Source organism: Pinus tabuliformis, chromosome 6 (genome assembly GCF_031772625.1).
Source record: "Pinus tabuliformis cultivar Carrire ecotype Pingquan chromosome 6, CPIR1, whole genome shotgun sequence".
In the NCBI taxonomy this organism is placed as follows: Eukaryota; Viridiplantae; Streptophyta; class Pinopsida; order Pinales; family Pinaceae; genus Pinus; species Pinus tabuliformis.
Window position 1 is genome coordinate 1,708,575,002 of NC_142292.1, and position 8,126 is coordinate 1,708,583,127.

The following is an 8,126-nucleotide window of genomic DNA, read 5'->3' on the forward strand; positions in this document are numbered from 1 at the left end:
GATAGTAGCTCCCAAAAAATGGCTCAAATTTTGGGGTCGCATACTCAGAACTGGAAAATCTAGACTACAGTCGTTGGAACGCGGGGTTATCCATCGGATTGGAGGGTCATAGTCTTTGGCTTGTCCTTTTATGCAAGTGACTTTGAGTACAGATCACTTAAAATGCAAGTATCTGAGGGTTTGGGCACTTGGAGTGGTTGTTTAGCTCGTGTGGGCTCTATAGTTCCTGAGGAAGGTCATTAAAGTTTCATGAGGGTATCTGAGGGTTTGGGCAAGTGGTTGTTTAGTTCCTGCTCCTGAGGAAGGTCATTAAAGTTTCTTGACGGTTAGCTCCTGTGGGCCCTGTAGCTAGTGAGGAAAGTCATTAAAGTTACATTTTCTCGACCATTTCCTTAATGTGATTTAGGAAGTCAAGTCATGTCATAGTAACTCTTCCTCTCATGTTTACAACTCTTCTTCTCATGTTTACCCTCACAAGCCGTGAAAACAATTCTAAATAAAATAACAAATAATAAATTTAGAATTTTCATTCCAAAAAAATGACAAGCTAATTTGTAATAAGTACAGCGAAAAATTCGTTAAACCCATAATGATATTTGCCAGCTTTCTCAGTGTAAACGATAGCCTTCGTTTCCAATGTTCATCCTTACATTAATAAGTTACTGATATCGTAAAACACAGAAGTGCCAACCTAAATAGTACAGTAATTGAAGTTAAGAAACTTAGGCCGATTATAGACGACAGTGGCGGTTTAGACACTAAGTGTCAACCCTACAAAAAAAAATGACGCAGCAAAGAAGAAGATGTTAAAGAAAATGTAAAACTAAGGTCCGATTGCCTCCTCTTTGTGTTTGGGGGCTGAACCATAGCGAAGTTACAATGAGAACAAGAACAGTGAAAGTTAGAGAAGCGCTACTGCTATGATATAAAGCCCACCTCCCTTTTTTCAACAACAACGGGAAAACCCCCCTTCATGCGCGCAGTCAAGCTGTGAATGAGCTTTGGAGCTCCCGCAGCAGAATACTCAGCAGGCCGCCGCAATCTGAACATGGAAATCACAGTCGCCGCAACATATTTCATCTGAGTAAACGCCATGTCTTTACCCAGACAGGTCCGCGGTCCTCCATGGAAGACTGCAAACTTGAATGGACTCTGCGGGACGAAATGGCCATCCTACCCCATGGCCCCACATGGCGTCAATTCTACCCATGGCGTACGGGTGATAAGTCACCCGATTGCCTTTGCCCACGAAAGTCCCGTCGGGCAGAACGTCGTTGTGGAGGGCGTGTCTGGAGTCCAAAAGGACCGGCGGATAAAGTCTCATCGATTCGCAGATTGAAGCGTGTAGGTAATGCATGCTTCGCAGATCCTCGTATGAAAATACCAGGGGATTTCCTTCCCTTTTGGCTCCGGGTTTGACGGCCATGAGACGTGTTGTCTCTTTGTGTATTGCATCTTCAACATGGGGATGTGAGGTGAGGAGCCAGAAGAACCACGTTAGTGCAGCCGAGGTGGTGTCTCTGCCGGCCAAAACGAAACTGATGATGGAGTCTCGAAGAAACTCTTCGGAACGATAGGCGTTTCGTTCTGGCAGATCTGCTTGTACATTGGTGAGCCCCATGAATCTGGAGAGCAGATCCTGTTTGCAGGGAGAGCCGCTGGCGATCTCCTGTCTGCGTTGCAGAATAACATCCATTGCGAATTGGTGTACGGCCTCCACCGCTCGTGAGAGGCGCCTTTCTGAGCCAACGTTAAGCATTCTCTTTATCTTCCACACCAACGAGATGGGCTCAGTGGACCTCCGAGCGCTAAGCTCCGTTGCCAAATCGAAAGCCTGCGACAATTCCGAAACAGGAAGGCTTCCATCGAGAAAAGCCGGATCGACCCCAAACGCAACTTTGCATATATTATCAAAGGCGAAACGCTGCAGAATATCCTGCAAATCCAAGCAGCTACCCCGCTCGCTCGCCTCCTCTAGAATTGGCAAGAGTCGATCCGTGACAGCCTCCAGGACATGTAGAATGAAATTGCGGATAGAGTGGGTATTGAACTCGTAGCTGGCGACCTTCCGCTGCAATTTCCAGGCGTCCCCATCAGAATTGAAGATACCCTTCCCCAACAGATCGTGGAGAATGGCCGTGAAAGGCTCGCCCTTGGGATAATTGTCGAACCGCGTCTTCAGTATGTGCTCTACATTCTCCGGATTCGCCGTCACAACTGTTCGAACGTATCCGAGTCGCTCCACCACGATGGTCTGCGTGGGGGATTCTGAAAGCTTCTGGGCGTACCATTCTATTTGCCTGCTTCGATTCCTCCAAAATCCAAGCAGCAAACCCACAACCGGATACCGTCTGGGTCCGTTGATCACCGTTCTGCATAATCTAAATCCTACATTAATGTACAGAAATACCAAATAAAACACCAGGGGCAACAAAATCGCCAATACGAAGAAGAAGAACATCCTCCATGAAGTTTTCACGCACTTTCTTGCACTCGCAACCAGAAGCTTGCGCTTTTATCACGACCAACAGGATGAGGGGTTTTAAAAGCCGCGGTTTCTTAATCTAATCAAACCGACAAGCTTCGCTAAGCGAATGTCACTATCTGAAACTGTATCCAGCACGGATTTCACGTGCGGCAATCTTTGAGAAGCGGTGCGGCAACGTCACCCGTGTATATTAGCTTTTGTTTCGTGTCGGACCAAGATTTTGACAGTAGGCTTACTACACCGGGCATCGGGAAGCACGCATGCGTCTGCCTTGCTCGCTCTCCACGAAACTCACAACCACCGAATATTGAAAAGTCCCTTGTCAGCGGAGGGAACCGACCGACTTTAGGATTCATGCATCCCCTGTCTGTCAATCAATCGGTGTTTGAGATGCCCACTACTTTCCGCTGCATTATTGTTTCGAGGTGAAGGAGAACTTAAAGTCTTCATTTCACATTATCCAAATAATATATGTGCATGTCAATTATAAGGAATTTTTAAAATTGTTTTGGAGATTTTTCACAAATTAATAATATATCAGCAAAATTGCATGCATAATTAAACCTTACCTTCGTAATAGATAGATGCAATGCTTGTAGTTTTCTATTCAGCTCGTCAAAATGACGTATATTAACGTATAATGAGGGGAGAGTTCTTAGATTTCTAAATTACTGAACATCTAAATAAGGGAGTGAGATCACCTACTGAACTTATTTTGTCGATTTGAGAACTGTCTATAAATTTGAGAACTGTATGACTTTTTTGTCAATTTCATATTTCATATTTGTGAATTTAGAAAATGTTGGCAGTAGACAACAATTGTCAATGGAAAGACAAGAACCTGGCAAGGCAGAGTCAAGAAAACAACATTTGTTAAACAAGTTTGCTAAAATTGTATCCCAAGCAGCTTAAGCAAAAAACGACAAAAGAATATCATAAGAGCTAAGACAAAAATAAGGCATATAGGTTGTTGCCTGAATGATGCGTAAAAAATAACTTAAAAAATAACTTACTAAGACCAGTCCTACACAAAATTACGGGCCTGAACCTCATGGACAGAAAGATAATCTAATAACAAGTCCTTCACTGAAGCATTATTTAAGGTGAGAGGGTGCAAGGATGAGCGATTATCACATACATAAATGCACACAGACCTCCTTCCTCTCTAATGTGAGGGTCGCTTTGGCATCACATCCCGAATCAAAACTTGGTTCAATTGACTCTCTTTGTTTTATTAAGCGTAGCCATAATTAGGTGTGCAGATGGTAAAGAGTGTTGTGGGTTTCCATTGTTTGCAGGCTGTGACTACGCTTTGTGGGCCGGTCGGGTTTCCACTTCTTGGTTGTACAAGAGGTCGGGGTTTAGGCCCGATTAAAAACCTACCACATTTAACTTCTTTACCGCTAATCTCCAGCCTAGATAGCAAATATTGGGCCTGAAAATAATTGCAGATTAAAGTTTCTAAACTTGAGAATCAAGTCAAAGGGTTAGAAGCAGAAAGAGATTAGCAAACAACATCCTCGGCAGAAGTTTGTAATCAAAAGAATGAGGTTATCGGAGGATTACAAGAAATAATAAAAGATAAGGATACAAAGTTGTGATCCCTACAAAACTTGTTGAACTCAGAGTCAATACGGAGAAAAACCCTTATAAAAGAAAAATAAAAAATATGAAGTTTGATGTTATAGAACATAGTTTTTGATGTTATGGTAGATAATTTTCCACCAAATGATGCCAGCTTTTTAATCAATTACTCTGATGTGATATAGGATTCAGTTCCAATACATCAACAATAGACATTTCATTGGTCATATATATTGATATCTAACTCGGTGATGAGAGTAATTCCAAAAGCTTTTCATCTGTTATAATTCTTCTTTGTTACATATGAGACTAAATGTCTCATAAGATCTAGTTTCTTACTTGAGTTTCTTATCAGGTAAGAAGATACAATACAAATTTAGAAGCTATAAATCCAGCTATAGCGATGTGTAAGAGAGTCTTTCCATCATGTAGAAGTGGTGGTAAAGATAATAAAAACTTCTTAACAATGATGAAGTGACCAATGTAAGATGCCACATGTAGTGCTGTGTTTCCATAATAACCGTAGACTTTATAATATCTGGTTATACTATATAATATCTGGATATGCTGTAAGAAGTAGCTCCTCCACCCCTGCACTACAAAACGATGCATGTATCATGAACTAGAGTATAAAACCAAAAGAGTGTCATGAATCAGTTGGTTGAAAATTTGTGACGAGTTAGTGAAGATATCCTAGACCTGGGTTGAGTTTTATCAATTTAAAAGAAAAATCATAAATTTAACATGAAAAATCATAAATTTAACATTTTTTTATGCTTCATCTCGTCATTCCATGGAATATGTACATGTTTGCAGCGTTTTTTGAAGTTTTTTCAATAATTTCTAAAGAGAATGCTATCAACGGCTGTAAGGAAAAGAAAACATTGTAATTGATAATGCAAAATATAGGCTACACTTATCCTGATCCATTCCAATTTCCTGCTAATGCCATAACCCAAATCCATTCCTTTTGATGCTAAAAAGGCATCTGTTTGGATGTAAGAAGGACCTAATGACTATTCTATCAAAGAGAATGAAAAATGGCATATGAACTGAAGCAACAATTCTGATAACCTGCACCATGTTCATCAGTTTCTAGTAGAGTAATATGAAGGACTAATTTCATCAATTTGTAGTAGAGTAATATAAAGGACTAATTTCAAAAGAAAGCTACATGAAAGAACTAATGAAGTGTTAGAAGAATCAGAACTACATTCTAGCATGAGATTCAATCTTTGGAAAACTAATAGTTGAGATTATTTTCAGAGATCTTTGTGTCCTTGTGCTTCTAAATAAACTCATCCACCAATTACCTTCGCCACCATACTTTTTGCGAACTAGGATGGAGATGGCCTGTAGTAGGGTTTTTTAATGCTCTTAACTTGAAAGCAGGAAAATCTGCCACCGTACTTTCTACGATCTAGACAGGAGTCTCTGGCACCATACTTTCTGCAAACTAGGCTGGAGATGGCCTAGACTAGGATTTTTTACCGCTCTTAACTCAAAAGTAGGAAACTTCGGCACCATATTTTCTGTGATCTAGGTTGGAGTTTCTGTCACCATACATTTTGTGAACTAGGATGGAGATGGCCTGGAGTAGGCTTCTTTACTGCTCTTAACTCGAAAGCAGGAAAACCTCTTTACCACTTTTAACTCGAAAGCGGGAAAACCTTTGATAACATCACCAATTGCTCTTTTGAAATACCAAATTTGTTCTGAATGCCCAAAGTTTTGAAGGCAATAAAATCCATTTAGATGATAACTAAAAGGCGTACAGATGGTAGGGATATGGTGTCCTATCAGATGGTGGGGATATGGTGTCGTCTAGCTAAAATGCTAGATGAACTAACTACCCATATATATATAAGATGTGAGCGAACCTGTACTTTATAAGATGTGATCAAACATTTGAAACATTTTTGAAGTAATTTTAAATATAAATTCACATTAAATTAGCATTGAAATATAATTTCAAATTGGTTATCCTATGTTTTAGGAAAATTATACACTCAAGTTGGAAATAAGAAACTTTGCATAAAAGTTTGTTTGGCGGAATATTTTTCGTAAAACATTGGTTTAAAGATGAAATAGGTTAGTTGATAACACTATTTAATGCTAAATCAATACTTATCGAATGCTATATTCCTTGCCTTTATCCTAAGTTTTAGGAAAATTATACACTCAAGCCTGCAATAAGAGGTCTAAACAGAAACTTTGCATAAAAGTTTGTTTGGCGGAATATTTTTCGTAAAACATTAGTTTAAAGATGAAATAGGTGAGTTGATGACACTATTTAATGTTAAATTAACACTTATCGAACACAATAGTCCCTGCTATGCCGAAGGCAGGGACTAATAACACTCATTATGGATGAAGATACGTAAAAGTGTTTGGTTTAATTTATAATACTAATAACACTCATTATGGACAAAGAATAAAAGTGAGAGGATTATGATATCAAAGAAAGATTTCAAATTACGATCTTAAAATATCTTATCACAAAATCCTTAATCTCGTGGATGATCCTATGGTAGATATAAAATATGAATTCAAGTTCATGTATGGGATCCCTAAGTAACAACAAGGGCTTCTATTCGTAGGCAAAGAACTCATTGAACATTATTTATTTTTTAGTTATAGTATTAAAAACAATCGACTATTTCTTTGGTTTTACATTTGTATGGAGGAGAAATTCGTAATGGAGTGCCTTTATTTTCAAAATTTGTTTTTCTTAAGGATGTCATGAGAAGAACAATGTCTACTTCAACTTTTCTGAATGTTCCTATATTTAATGCATATACGATGGATAAACTTATAGAGATGTCAAGGTTTCAAACCTATTTTCATTTCATAGATGATCCTTATTAATTTGTAGATTTAATCTTGGTTTTTTCCTCTTACATAATAGTTTTATTCAACTTAATGTTGGAAAAAACATAGTCATGGAGATCACTTGTGATTAATTTAGGAGGCTTTTCTTACTTGAACTCCTATGGAAAGTACTACTTCTCACTCCTCCTATACGAATGGTGATGGTGATGATGATGTTGTCTCTCTAAATCTGAACTAGAATGAGATCCACGATCATCACCCCTCCTGCCAGGTTTTTCCAGAACCTACATCTATGACTATATCATCCCTATCAAACCTGTATCCTAATTGAGACCTACTACCATATGCCCCATTGGTCTTTTCCTCCTATCCATGACTGATCCTAAGTGTTCCCTATCTATGAAAATTCTATTCACTCTAAAGAATTACTACATTAACCTCTACTTGTTTCTCTTGTGCCGTAGCAATTCTTTCCTATGACTGAATTATTCTGTCAATATGTCTTACAACTTTTGATCTCTGCTTTCAAACTTCTCAATGTATTTGTTATGTTAGGGAAGTAGTCATCACCATGTTGTTCATTTGATATGCAGGGAGAATCATGTCGGATAAACCAAACATAAACATAATCAACATACCTGAGTGAAGTTCAGGGGAGGCTTTCTCGTCTCCAAGATCAATCTGAATTAGCACAATATATATATATATATATATATATATAGATATATATATATATATATATATATATATATATATATATATATATATATTGAAATCAACATATAAATCATGTCAACATCGACATCATCAACCTCTACTTGACGACACTACTTAAAATAGTGATAGTCATAATGCATGCATAACGAACACATATACAACTCACATACATGCGTGACAAACAAATTCCGCCCATCTAGTCCAAGTGTTGAACCCGAGAGCTTTGATACCATTCTATAACCACCCCTCCCATATCTACCTAGTTTCACATGCCTGCTGGGGTGAACATGAGAGGATGAACTACTATGACATGACCCGGCCTCCCAGGTTCCATTAAGGAAGTGGAGTTGACTATGAAAGTTAAACTGACAACCCATAACATTCTACAAGGGATATAGCTCACTCAGAGGCTATGTAACCACCCTAGGTCGCAAAAAGTTGAGCTAGACACCCTTTCCTCTAACCTGGGTCCCAAATCGTTCCCAAAACATCCCCTCCATGCGAT

The 8,126-nt window shown here is 38.8% G+C and overlaps 1 pseudogene; it reads right to left on the bottom strand.

The window, feature by feature from the left end:
* Nucleotides 1-627: 627 nt before the first annotated feature.
* On the bottom strand, nucleotides 628-2,500 carry LOC149265575 (cytochrome P450 94B3 pseudogene; annotated as a pseudogene).
* Nucleotides 2,501-8,126: the final 5,626 nt, after the last annotated feature.